The 15,177-nt window shown below is 38.1% G+C and overlaps 1 long non-coding RNA gene across 1 annotated transcript in view; it reads right to left on the bottom strand.

The window, feature by feature from the left end:
• Positions 1–15,177, bottom strand: part of LOC117672051 (uncharacterized) — a 31,710-nt gene that overhangs the window by 11,213 nt on the left and 5,320 nt on the right. Inside the window, exon 2 of the long non-coding RNA XR_004593107.3 lies at positions 1,227–1,328. This is a non-coding gene — a long non-coding RNA (uncharacterized LOC117672051). The remainder of the gene's footprint in view (positions 1–1,226; positions 1,329–15,177) is intronic.

Below are 15,177 nucleotides of genomic sequence, written 5' to 3'. Positions count from 1 at the left end.
AGTTGGGGATGGAGAGTTAGTTCACTAATACCCATGCCACATTAAAGCTGGAGTGCCACAATGCTTCAAACAGCAAAGCAGATGTAATCAAACTTTCCTTTTGAAAATATAAGACTAAACTGGCACTTCTTGATATCAGAAAGATACCTGAGGAGATGCGGTGAGAATAAATCCAAGCCTTAGCTCCTTCTATTTTAAACCAGCATTTAAATAAAATCAAACTTTCAGATATTCTAAACATCTTTTTGTTTAAAAGAAAAGGGGAAAAAATTCTAAAACGTATGTCCTACTCCAATATTTTCATTTTTTTAAAAATTGATCTGATCAAGGATTTCAAATCCTAGAGCTGTTCTGCCAGGTCTGAAGCAACACATTTAATAAAGGCTGAGAGAATTTTCTTAGGAGAAAGTGCCACAGAGAGTTTTTGGATCAATAACTTTTCGGTTAGTCATCCAAGATAAAAAGCAATAATCAGTAACCCAGATCACTGAAGTTATTTCTAGTTTTGGCTTAGACACCTGCTAATTCTGAGCTAACAGCACTTTTTACCCTTCAATGAGCATTCCTCTGGATGAGTGATCTTTTTTTATGAAGTGGATCAGACTCATTTATCCTATCCACTGTCAATCCCAAAATAAATCAAAACCAAAAATCACTCCAGCTCATTTCAGTTGCCTTCTAGCAATGTTAAACATATGCTGTCCATTTTTGATCTAGTAGGTACTGCTTATTATACAAATGGAGGTGCACTTGGACTAGTTGAAATTATCCACAAGATCCATAATAAATCCAGTTGGTTACTTGCTTTTTTGCTGCAAACATAGCTGCCTTTTTATTTTGAGCTGGAACTCTTGTTGACCAATATGAACCATTATTAATTTGATTGATACAAGTACAAACATTGATTTCTGTGACTTGCCAAGAGTTTCATTCTTGTACATTCCATTGCACTGGTTTCTCCCTTGGTAGGCTGTAGGCAGATAAGACTTGGCAGAGAATCAGACCAATTAACCTAATATTTGCTCTGTCAGTTTACAGCTACAATAGCTCTTAGTGATTGCTTGAAACGAATATAGGAACTGTATTTTGGATAAAATATTGTGTTCCAAAACTGGATAAGTCTCAGAATACACATATACATATATACATGCAAAATAAAAAGACTTGCACATGGATTAGAGAACAAACGAAAGTATACAATATTATCAAGAGAGTAAAAGACTTACAATGGAAACAGGCTGTTCACATAGCAAGAAGAAATGACGGCAAATGCACCAAAGCAGTCATAGAATGGATCCCACTTGATAAAAAGCATCCACGAAAGAGACCTAAAACAAGATGGATTGATGACATCAGCAAATATTGTGGGCCCAATTGGCAAAAGAAAGCTTAGAACCATATTGGTTGAAAACATGCGGAAGCGGCCTTCATCCTGCAGTGGATAGACAATGGCTAAAATGACGCTGATACATAGAATCACTCAATTTTCTAAAGCAGACATGTCAAACACAAGGCCTGCTGGCCAGATCCAAACTGCGGTGTGGTTAGATCTGACCCAGGGGGCCACCCTGAAGACAGTGAGGAGCTGGCCTCCGCCACCCCAGCCCACCCCAGCCCACGAGGCAATGAGCAAGCAGGGACTGTCCTGTCCAGGGCAGCCCCACAGGCCAGATCTAAGGCTGAACCTGTTCCAGCCTGGGTGGTTGCCATGAAGTTGTAGATGAGTGTGGTACCAGCAGGACCTCTGTTGCCTCCATGGCAGCTGGCCCCGCAGCCTGTGAGCACTTCACTTTCAACAGGATGGTCCTTCCCCCACTCCATTCTCCACCCCTGTGTGAGAAAACCACAGCCACCATATCCCCCTCCCCTTGTCCCTTCCTGGGCGCAGAGAGAGGGGAGGGAGGGAGGGAGGGAGGGAGGGAGGGAGGAAGGAAGGAAGGAAGGAAGGAAGGAAGGAAGGAAGGAAGGAAGGAAGGAAGGAAGGAAGGAAGGAAGGAAGGAAGGAGTAAAACTGTTTACCTCAGTTCATTCAAATGCTGGTACGATATCTATGGATCTACCTAGTATTTCAGGTTCTGTTCCAGTAGAACATTCCTGTGGTGGTTTAAAGTCTGAGATAATCAGTAAAGATGTTGATGTTGTGGAATTACCCTAACATTATCTGACTTTTCACTTCTTCAGAATCCCTTGTCTTTTAAATTCATTTTACTTGATGAAGCAAAATGGAATTCTTGGAAATTTGCACATTCTTTTACGGTTACTCAACAATGAAATTTGCATTTGTTTTCCCTACCCCATGGGCCAACACACGGCTACTTTCTGGACTGTGGTATTCTTATATTTTTGTGAGAATTTTAAAAAAATATTTGACGAGGAACACTTGGTACATTTTTTACTGTTCATGTAGATAGAGCAATGCTCTATTGAGCAATAATTTTTTAGCAACAAATACTGTATGTTCAATATCTTCCTTGAGGTGGAAATCCTTACCACTTTAGATTTTAGGGAATTCTCCTTTAAAGAATATTTCTTCAATATTCCTTCATTTAACTTTCTTTTATATGGGAAACTAGAGGTAGGAAAACAAAGGTGGTTCTGTTAAGACTCACTGATGGGTTAGCTTTCTAAATGCAGGAATAGATTTCAAGGGAAAATAGTATTATGTCAATGATTCTCTGCACTCAAGGGGTTTACCAATCATGAGGAAGTAACATTAATAGCTTGGTCTCTTATGCCTCAAGAGTCCCAAATATAGCTAAACTTTGATTAAACTGCATGAGCAGAGCACATTTGGTTCCAAGCTTTTCAGGCTACAGAATGTTTAATTTTGATCTTCTAATTCATTTAATGAAATGCTGAAAAAGTATATATTAGTTTCCTTGTGCCAGGCAATTATCCCTTATAGGGTTTATTCTTGACTCTAAGTGTTCATGTCATCTGCTAGGTATTTATGTTATCTAACAAAAAATAATTTGACCAAGGAGATGATATCACTGTATGAAGTATAATTCACATTGGATGTGGTAACTGAGTTGTGCCCATTGATTGTGTCATTATGAATTTAGAACAAAGGAAATGTTTGCAGATGATTGCAATGAAGGAATAATAAGAACAAAAAGACTAAAATAGAGATATTCTCAAAGGCCTTAGATGCCACTCTTTTCATACCATTAGTCTCTAGTGGCCCACATCAAATAGGAGGACGAAAAATACAAACACAAAAATCAAACATAAAATTTAACATTTATAACATAAATGATCAAATGCTTAGCAGATTCCAGAGCTACTATTTATACTTCAAAAGATCACCAGAAGCCTATTATATTATCTATTTTCCAGAAAGTTGATAAAGAACCAGTCTAACCATGGAGCAAGTTTTACTATAGGATTGACGACTGATTGAAATTGTCTACTCCTGATGGCAGGACACTTTCATGAATTGACTGCACAGTATAGGCAAACCTGGAGCAGATAGTTCCATAGATAACAAGGATCCAAATGATAAAGTGTTTCATCATTATCATTTCGAATTGTATTCAGAAAAGTACAACCAGAAGCAAATTAACAAGTGCATTCAGTATGAATGCAGTAATCTATTTGAGAGATATTGAGGGTATGAGATGTCAAACCATCTCGTTCCATATCTCACATACCAGCTGGAGCTAGAGAAAAGTTTTTCTGGCCACAGTCTGCGCAAGCTGCTCTAGCAGAAGCCTCAAATTCATGAGAACTCCCAGGTCATGGACCTATTGCTCCAGATGGGTTGTACCCCATCAAGATTCCCTCCCAAAAGAGATGACTTCCCTCTTTTTAGGGTGCAGGAAAGGGAAATAATATTGTGCAATAATAAATTCACAATTGCTTATATTGAAAGGACAGAAGAGGGGTTCAGCTAGTGGGAGACCATGCCATCTGGTGGTACTGGGTTGATTCTTAAAACTCCATATTCAGTTCATTGGTTTAAATATATGTACACATAAATGCACATGTCCATTTTTCTTCTATACCTAAATCTGGAATGACATTTCAGTGCTGCAATTCCTCTCTTCAAAAATAAAATATTTCCTCTCATCATGGCCTTCCAGTCCATGCTATTTTATCCCTTTGGCAACATTTGCTGTCAAAACTTATTTGCAATTTTTGCTGAGCTGACCTCAAGTGTAGTAATTTAAGCTGAAAGATGCTGGGACAAATGGAACATTAGCAGAATGGGCAAATGGTAATTCACAGACGCAATGTCTTATCCTTTGCAGGAAAACAACCCTCTGAGCCTTCCTGTTCTTTTCTTCTTTTGGTATCACTTAATCAGTCTAATTAAACACCTCTTAGAGAATCTTCAATTTTAAAAAAAGGTTTATTATTCTGATATTGGATATCATACTTCTGTAAGCATGATAAAGAGACATGTTGACTTGCTGAAAGGCTTATTTTATATTGTCCTCTAATGCATCAATATGATACAATAAATACAATACAATACGACACGACATGACATGACACAACACGACACGACACAACACGACACGACACAATATTCTTTATTGGCCAAGTGTAATTGAACACACAAGGAATTTGTCTCCAATGCATAAAATTTAAGTGAACATACAAACAACAAGCAACAACATAATATAATCATAAGATACCATCATTATTGATTTTTTTAAATCAGCTGAGTATCATTATACTCATCTGACTTTAAAAAAGAAACTGAACATGAAATTTAGGGAGGAACAAGTCAGCCAACCATAAACATTTGAGAGGGTAGAAATTTATCATTCTTGTAATGAATACTACTTACTGACCCGTCCATCAAAATGGAATTACTTATAGTTATCAAGGAGATGATTTGAATTGCCAAGTAATTTGATTGTTGATATTATAGCATGTGGCACTTGCCTTCACAAGATATTGTCAGTTAGCAATCACAATAGTTATAAGTTCAACAAACCTGGAGGGCAAATATTGGGAAAGGCTAGAATTGGATGAGTACAACCATTTTGGGGTAACATTCTGTACACACCTTAAGAGTAAAGAAAACAAGGGCGTAGAAAATGCCATCACCACAGCTACAAGGAAGACAAGGCAGAAGATAAATACCTGCATCTCATGTCCAATTCCCATAATGGTGGTGTCCCTGTAATTTAAATCAGTTCTCTCATCAAAATGCCTGGGTTATTGGCACTTTTCTTTTATTGTCATAGACTTAGACTTAGAATAACTTTATTGTCACTTTGAATGTACACTAATTGGCATTCATTAAAGTGAAATTTTGTTACACAAAACTCTCAAAGGGTCACTACACTACATAAACATGTCGAAATAAATAAATAAATAAATAAAAATTATGCATATACCCACATATATTATATGAGACAGAGAAACAACACAGTTTGGATATATATGTACATGGTGAGAAAAACAAATCTTGTGAGTTTACCAGATGGACGGCATAGAGAACAAAGCTGTTACAGAATCTGGTACTTCTAAACCTCCTCCCAGCAACAGAAACAGAAACAGAAACAGACCATGAGAGGTGTGTGTGTGGGGTCTCTAACAATGCTTTGAGCTATAAGCACATAGCGCTTATAAGCAGTACCCTGAATAGCGAGCTTCCTATAATCTTCTCGGCTATCCTTACCACTCTCTGTATGGACTTTCTATCTGAGGCACTGCAGCCACCAAACAGTGGTGCAGTTTGTTAAAACGCTCTCAATTGTGCCTCTGTAAAAAGTGGCCAGAAAAGAAGGAGAAAGATGTGTTTTCCTCATCTGATGCAGGAAATGCAGAAGCTGATTTGCATGTTTCACTAAGGATGACGTGTGGAGAGACCAGTTCAGATTGTTAGTTATCTGCACCCCCCAGATATTTAATACTGTTGACCACCTCATCTTAGTTAAAGAACAAATTGTCCAAGTCTGTATATCCAAGATATGTAAGCAAGACCTAGATGAGGGCGATGATATGTTTCCTGTCCTGATGCCACATAGCAGAAAGAAAGAATTGTATAAACAATTGAAATTATGATGGTAGAGAATGATAAATTGGTGGAGCTCACCTCTTGGTCTCCCTTTTTATCCTCACCATATCTGGGCATGTTCAGTTGTGGACTTCTGACATCAAAATCTATGGCAATTTTTTTTTGAATAAATATAAAGAGAGATGTTGCTTTGAATGGAGCAATATCTATTAGGCTTAACAAGCTAAAGTTCCATGTTTAAGTGCAGAGGTGGGTTTCAGCAGGTTCTGACCAGTTCTGGAGAACTGGTAGCGGAAATTTCTGAGAACCAGTAAATACCACCTCTGACTGGCCCTGCCCCCATCTATTCTCTGCCTCCCAAGTCCCAGCTGATCAGGAGGAAATGGGGATTTTGCAGTAATCTTCCCCTAGAGTGGGGAGGGAATAGAGATTTTACAGTATCCTTCCCCTGGAGTGGGGTGGGAATGGAGATTTTACAGTATCCTTCCCCTGCCACGCCCACCAAGCCATGCCACGCCTACCAAGCCATGCCCACAGAACCGGTAGTAAAAAATTTTGAAACCCACCACTGGTTTAAGTGTCTTTAAAAAGAGTGTGTACACGTGGTCAATGAAGCATTATCTTGTGAATCAAGCTGTAAAAGTTCTGTGCGTGAAAAAAGATAAATCAAAGCCAAATGGTATAATTCAGAGAAATTAATCGGGGAATCAAGGTACAAACCAACATCTGAAAATGTTGAAACAAATAGTTTGCACTTAAATCAACCCTTCCTTCTTAGATTTAGAGTTGCCTGGAGATGAGTAAGTATTGCTGTCTTCATGAACCCTGGATTGTTTGGTTGACTGAGTGGGTAAGTTACTTTAATGCTCTGTATATCAGCAGATGTCACACACTTCACATGGAATAATTAGATCATGGTAACAACTCTGTGCAAGAACTGTGTCTCAACAGCTCATTCTGCTCTGGAAAAAATCAACCTTCGGAAAACAGTTCCTGTCCATTATTCACTTCCCAATATCCCAGAGTTACAACTGCTGCCTTTATTTTGCTGCTTAGCAGTTATAGTGGAACTTGATGTAGGCCTGTTGCATCGTGTTGATGCATGATAAATACTCATGAAGGAACTGCAAATCCTTCAAAGCTTTTGTTCCTCCTTAAATAACAACAGACCACTTATGCGTGTGTATGTGTACATACACAGGCATATGAAACTGTAAAAATAATTCAATTGTAGGGATAGCTATACAATGCCTGGCAGCTTCTTTGAACCCAATCTGTAGTCTTTCTTCTAGGCATCAACTCAACGCAAAAATTAGCATTTATCTGTATCTAATAAATAGGGATGCCATGGAAGGTCCTACATGGTTTATCAATTGCCATGTTGACAATTTTATTGTATTTATTTATATCCTGCTTTTATTTATCTTACAAATAACTCAAGGCAGGGAACCTATCCAACATACCTTCCTCCTCCTCCTGTTTGCCTCACAACAGCAACCCTGTGAGGTATGTTAGGCTGAGAGTGAGGGACTGGCCCAAAGTCACCCAGATGGCTTTCATGGCTAAGGCGAGACTTGAACTCAGCATCTCCCACTTTCTTAGCCTGGTGCCTTAACCATTAGACAAAATTGGCTTTCGTTGAGACAATCTTAGAGTTGTCTCAATATTTAAATAGCCTGCCATATTCTGTGGGATATAGTCTAACCATAGTATTTATACTGGATGAGTGACAGCTCTCTTTATTTCTTTTGTCATAGTAAGAACTTTTCCTGATGAAGTGAAAAAGGGCAAAGATTTCTCTGTTCCAAAAGAATGACCAACTTAACAAAATCCATCTTGATATGGAATTCAAGAGACTTCTGGTACTCAGGGAAATTTTCTGGTTGACATAGTTAACATTGCAGATGGTGAGATGCAAAGGCCTGTTGATCACATCATAACATCTTCTAGATTGTACGACTGGGCTTGCATGCTAGAGTGGTTGTCGGAGTATATATAAAATTAAATTTATTGTGCCCATGGTTAGGGTCAAATAAGAGCTTATTTCCTGCCTACATTTTGAGACATAGAACAGGAAAATGCTTCCAGTTTTCTATTTGCATTACTTCTTCAGGTAGCAACCAAGTAGAGTTGTAACTAACCACTTGCAAAAAAAAAAATCTGCAGAGGATAATGGATCATCAAACTCTTGAAGATCTCTAGCAATGATTATTTTGAGAATAATCATGCTGAATTGATCTATATATTATATATATTATAAATAATATAACTTTGGAATGGGGTTCTGTTTTGTTTCCACTGATGCAAAGGATAGGTACAATATGAGTAACTCCCCTCTCAAGACAATGAAATCAACTTTTTTCCTCCTTGCTCATCTTGTCATCTTGCATTAGGTTGACTTACCTGGTGGGCCTCGCCTTTTTCCTCTATTAAACTGGAGAAAGAAGAGCAACTGTTATTCTAATATATCACTAACAGAATGGGAAATGAGATGAAAACTAAGGTAATAACTGTCAGTACACATAAAAGCAGAAATTGCATAGAAATATATGATTAAAAAAACCCCAACACACATATTGGAGCAAGTTGCTTGAAAATATTGTATACTGCTTTGCTGTTCTGCTGAAAAGAACCAAAGAAAGGGCATAATTCCAGTGACCATATGATGAAACCAACTGCCAAAGAAAGCAGTGCTTTTTGCAAAGATGGGGAAATATGTTCACCGAGTATTCGAGGGAGAGGCATTTAGGCAATATTTGAATAGACGTCAAGGATAGGGAAATGTAACCGCTTCCTACATATTATATAATAATGTGTTCTCTTTTAAAACCCCTGAAAAGTCCAAGCTATTATTTGAAATTTGGAAAAAAAAGTACTATAGCTTGGAAATTTATCTCTGTTTTTGGTACTTCCTTAGGGATTGATTGATTGATTTTGCATATGGCATACAAAGTCAGGGAAATCTTTAAATGCTGGACACAATGCAGTCCTGACAGCCTAGATCAGTGATGGCTAACCCTTTTCTCCTTGAGTGCCGAAAGCACGACAGCGTGCCCACACCCATAATACAATGCACGCATGACATCCTCCCAGAGCATGCGTGTGCCACCTTCCTGCGCACGCTCCTCCCACCCCCCGCGCATGTGTGCATGACACCCCTGCGGCCCATTTTGGGCCTAGCAGGCCTCCCTGAAGCCTCCTGGGACCAAAAATGGGGCACGGGGGAGGGGGAGAGGATGTGTGTCACACCCACCCCGCGCTCATCCCTCACCCCACCCCTGCATGCCTATGGTGTTACAGGTGTTATGTCTGCCTTGTACGCAGCTTTATTCCTCTCTAGCATTCATCTCCATTGTTCAGTGATGCATTTCCTGCCTCTTTATGATTTACATCTATCTGCTCCTGTGAGGCACTTCCTATTCCTGTTGGATGTATATAGTTATATTCTCAATGGCTTGTATAGTGTTTTAGCTGCATTTTGATTAAACAACAGCACTGCAGAGATCCGAAAATCAGTTGGCTGACAGGAGGCGCCCACGCAGAGCTCAGCTGGGGCGAGGGCTCACGTGCCAGCAGAGAGGCCTAAGCATGCCACAGGTGGCATGCGTGCCATAGGTTCACCATCACGGGCCTAGATTGTTAGTTCATTCTGTTTGGCACTATACCTGGTGCTCAGCAGGGTGTGTGAGCTAGCTTTACACCACTTAGCTAGTGGCGCTTGGGTTGCTGGCTCTTGCAGGCTTCTCTGCCGGTCTCACCTCACTTTGCCATCAATCCTTAGAGATTGTTTTTTCTCCCTTGATACATTCTTCTGACAAAAAGTTAAATTTTAATTTTTGGTAAGACAGACTAGCTGGAAAAAGAAGAGCAAAAAGCTGGGTATAAAAAGACTTCTTGTGGTCAATCTGATTCAGATAATAGCTCTCTGTGTATCTGGCTTACTTACACTTTCCTCATCTGTGGAGTAGGATAGCCTTATTGGCATTTCTCCCAAACTTCCCATTTATCAGATAGTTGGATTCAGTTTGTACAGGAGCTTACATCAGCTCTTTAGAATTATTACAACTATTATTACTTAGATTTAATATAGCCACCCACCCTGGTGGATTCTGGACATTTTACAAAATAAAATTAATAATTAAAACAATTAAAAACATAACATTAAACAGATAGCCTGGACTAAAAACAACATTAATCCCAATCATGGCAGCCCTTCCAATATATTAACCCCAGGACTGGGCATAAAGCCAGATTTTAAAGGCTTGTTGGGATCCCAGGAAAGATGGCACCATCCATATTTCTGGGGGGAAGGAAAATGGTGGTCCAGAAGTTGGGTGCTGCAATAGAAAAGATATGTTTTTTAGGTCCCTCAAGGTGACAACACATCACAGAAGGGACCTGCAGCACACCCACTCTGCCTGAATGCATAAATCTGCTATCTTTCTCAGCTCTGCATGATAGTTTTTAACAATCGTAATTCTTTTCAAATACAGGAAAGTCAGAGCAGAGCCAAGAAAGTGTGATCCTAGAAGTTTGTTTACTAAAACCCAAGCAAGGCCTCAAATGAATCCCAACAAGCTTGTTACACTTGCCAATTCCAACAACTGGACACCGCAAGAAGACAATAAACAGTACACTTGTTTGGTTTCCTTGAAATGCAACCCACCTTTTTTTTTTTTAAACGTGATTTTCGGAGTTGAGTTTTCAATAATAAATGAGTCATTAATTCTATAGACGTTTCTGTTTTGTCAAACAACTCAAAGTAATGCATAATTACCTTCTACTCTTAATTGCACTAAGATCATAGTTAAATTCGGGCCGACATTACATAAGAAATATTTTAATTCAAAATTGGAAAAAGGTTAGCAAAAAATATTATATTAAAACACCGTGCTGGATATCATCTTTAGAAGCATTGACATACCCTAAACTTTATAACCCTGCGAAAAAATTAATATATAAGGATTTGCTGAACGTACAAGGAAAATTAAAATCTAAACAGGAATTGAACTCCTAAGGACTACAAGTGGATTGGTGGACCTATCTACAGATTCAATCTAAATATAAAAAAGACAGAGATAGGAAAGGTATAAATGTTGACTTATAAGAATTAGACAAAATCCTGATGGGCCAAGAAAAAGGCATGATTTCGAAAACCTATAAATTGTTGATGAGATTAGAGATAGGTGACGAGATAATTAAAGATACAATGATTACCTGGGGGAAAAATTTTGGTTATTCAATTCATTTAGAAAAATGGCAAGAGATCTGGTAGGGGAATATGAAATTAGTAGTTTCTACGGCATACAAAGAAAATATCTACAAGATGATATATAGGTGGCATCTCCCCCCCGATAGACTAGCTAAAATGTTCACTGGACAGTCTGTTGAATGCTGGAAGTGTGGGTTTGAGCGTGGCACCTACTACCATCAGTGGTGGACGTGCCCGAAAGCAGTAAAATTCTTGGGAAAAATAAAAAAATGGCTTAATGAGATTTTAAATCAAAAGACTGAATGGTGACCAGAGACATGCTTGCTTAGCTCCAAACCGGAAACTATTAAAAAAGACTCAAAATATTAAATATTAAATATTTAAAAAGACTCAAAATTGACGTATGCTCAATTTTGGAAAAACAAAAATATCCCATCAGAGGAGGCAATTATAAAGAAGATTTTAGAATGTGTGGAAGCAGATAAATTGACTAAAAAACTAAAAGATAGAGACCAAACACAAACATGTTTATCCTGGGAAAAATTATATATTTGGCTAGAGAAGAGAAAATTAAAAGCCAAAATAGATGAGGAATTGTATTTATTGAGAAACTTATACTATACAAGTAAAGTGAGGTCAGATAGACCTAATTGATCTATAAAGGTATACAAGGTGTTCTGTCTCCCCCGGAATATAATATAGATATACTGTACCGAATACTAGGTTATTAAGGTACTACTTATAGGTATGCTTGTTATTTGTTGTGTTGTTCTGTATGTTATTTATATGGTGTGTTGTTTTCTTTTTTTAATGAAAAATGTAAATAAAGATCATTTTTTAAAAAATCGGGCCTTTGTAACACTTTCCTTCAGTATCCCCCAACATGTCAGTCTCCCCATATGCTAAAATGTAGACTTGCAACCACATGATTTCCATGCTAGCTGGGCATTCTAGAATTGAAATTCAGTAGAGGTACAGAAGGGAGCTGCTATAATTTAATAATACTAAAATGCTATCTTTTCTTTTATGTACATTGAGAGCATATGCACCAAGACAAATTCCTTGTGTATCCAATCACACTTGGCCAATAAATATTCTGTTCTGTTCTGTTCCGTTCCATTCCGTTCCATTCCGTTCCATTCCATTCTGTTCTATTAAATGGTTAGGACACACAACATTATAGATGTCATGTAACCATTTCTGCAGCACATGGGGTTTATTTGGAGCCAGATTATCCTACTTACACAGCTTGATTAAGATGTGGGGGCTCAGCATGTTGAATATAAAACTTCTCAATCCATAGTGAAGATTATTTTTTATGCAAAGCAGTTGACTCCCCCATGTTGCCAACGATGGCAGAGGGGTCCTTATTAAACGTGAGATAGCACTGGCAAAGTGTTAATTGCCAAGTGTTTTAATCTGGATGATTGCCAAAAGAAGAATTGATTGGCAGCTGGGAGAGCCTGCTGTAATAAAGCACATAATGCACATCTATTTAGCATCCAGCAACAGCTGCATCTCCAGTGATCAGCCACTTTGTCAAAAGCTTCTGTAAATGAAGATGACCTTCTTCAGAGTTTAATGTGGCATTATAAATGCAGTATATATGTGATATTCAAGTGGCCTGTTCCAGCCGGAGTGGGAGTCAGTAATGAACAGCAGTTACTTTGGCAGCAACAGTAAATTAGGGTTCAGCCTACTGAAATCCATTGTTTTTGCATTTGATTTGCCATATGCATGAAATACTAAACTCCCAAACATGTAAGCATCCAAGGAGCAAATCTAGCAATTTTAGCAGTAGGGAAGAAGAATTCAGCCTTTCACCTTGATGATGCAAATCATCAAAAGCTTCTCATTGACTTAATTTATACAATTTCTGGCTGCTCGTATGTACATTCAAACAGCTAAGGAGTTGACTGTTTAGCCTTAAATGTGACATTTAACTCCTGTCAGGCATCCCTCACACATGTTGGGACTCCTTTGCTCTTTATCATCAGTTGCCATTATCTCTGTAATACCAGAGATAGTAAGGAGCTTCCAGGTGGCTGGCTCTATCAAGAGGCAATTATAAAGCTATAATTCCCTTCCCTTCTTAACAAACTTTTCTTTGTAAGACCAACAACAATAACAAGGATGAAAGAAATCAATGGTGGGAAAAGACAAAGGTCATCTAAGGAAGAAAACATGGTCTCTAACATTCTATAAATGAGGCAGCACAATAAAACCTTGTCCAGAAATATCTTGCAAACTTCAGTAGCTCCGTCAGGATTATTGGTCCCCTCATCTACAATCCTCATCTTGTTTCATCTGCTTTCCCTAATTTTCTGGGTGCGTGCAACAAGTGTAGTATTTGGTGGTGGTGGGGTATGTGCAATGAGATCCTTGGTTTTCAACATGCTGTCCCATCACAGCTTCTCCTTCTTTCAGCTGCTTTGCTACCATTTGCAAGTGGCCTTAAATATTTTATGATTCCCTACCCTAAAGGCCAATATTTCATTAGTTCCTTTGTATCTCATGTTTCTGTCCCTTTTTTCCCCTAAGTCCTTTCATACAGTTCTCCAAGTCCCTGCTGCTCCTTTCTCTAGTTGCCTCTTCCCTGTATTTTACTATTCCTATGTTCAGGAGAAATTTTTTGGTTCTTAGTTTATCCCACAAGACTTTTTCTCTCTTCATCTGTGTGATATTTGAATATTAGCCAAACGGACACTTTCCCCTTTGTGGATTGTAAAAGTTCTAGTAGCTTCTTTTGTTCTTTTGTTCTTTTGTTTTTTTTAATTTGATTTATATGCCGCCCTTCTCCGGAGACTCAGGGCGGCTTACAATATGTTAAGCAATAGCCTTCATACTTTTGTATATTTTTACAAAGTCAGCTTATTGCCCCCACAAGCTGGGTCCTCAATTTACCTACCTTAGAAAGGATGGAAGGCTGAGTCTTGAGCCTAGTGAGATTCGAACTTACAGTAATTGCAGACAGCTGGAGTTAAATTACAATGCATTAGTCTGCTGAGCTATCCAGGGTCCTTTCTCTTTCAGTTAGATACATTCCACACCAGCAATCAAAAGAGGGAAGAGTGATTTCAATATTAAAACATCATTATGCTATCTGAGAAAAATGTTCAGGTCCTCATAATTTCTCAGCAGTAACCAGTCTTCCTTCTCTTCTCCTAATCTCAATATTGTTGGTTGTCATCAATAGTTCTACTGCTATCACAGTTATAGCACTTCCATTTGTATAGTTTCTTGCTTAAATTATGCTCTCTCCATGTTGTTTTGCATTTCTTCTAGTATTTTGCACAATATTCCGAGAACCTATCATATTCTTATTTGTGAAGTGATTTCATTTTGATTGCTGTTCTACAAAACTATAAAAACGTGCAGTGATTAAATAGCAGGTTTGCAACACGAATTTAAAATTCTCCAGCAGAGAAACAGATTTGCATACATAAATGGGCATGCCATCTGAATCATGATTTTAAAAACTGTAGCAGATAAGTATTGCAGCCTGATTTATAATGTAATACTGTAGATATGCTGCAAAGCTATGGTAATTGTACAGTTAAAATTGAAGATGTAAAACATTATACAATACAAAGTCTGCCTTGGGAGCTGTTTATAATAGCTACTGCTGAATTCTAAAAACAATCCATCGAATAATTCAGCCCTAAATATTAAATCGACTAGGAATAAATAATACTGTTATCAACCTAATGGTGCAATTGAAGCCAACAGTGACAAAACAGCTTCATTGAACACCACAACCTCACCTCTTGCCAATCATAGCCTGGTTGCAGTGATTCCAGTAATACTTTTAAGGAGCAGAGCATTCTATAACCAATAATGTCAAAAGCAACCATCTCATATATTTATTTATTATTTATTTATTTATTATTCAAACTTCTATACCACCCTTCTCCTTTCGGACTCAGGGCGGTGAACAGCCAAAATAAAAACATTTATACAAAAAGTTACAGTTAAAAATAGAATTAAA

The sequence above is a fragment of the Pantherophis guttatus genome, chromosome 1 (assembly GCF_059756535.1).
Source record: "Pantherophis guttatus breed Tessera chromosome 1, ASM5975653v1, whole genome shotgun sequence".
In the NCBI taxonomy this organism is placed as follows: domain Eukaryota; kingdom Metazoa; phylum Chordata; class Lepidosauria; order Squamata; family Colubridae; genus Pantherophis; species Pantherophis guttatus.
The sequence above is the reverse complement of the archived record's forward strand: the minus strand, read 5'-3'. Positions and strand labels throughout refer to the sequence as shown.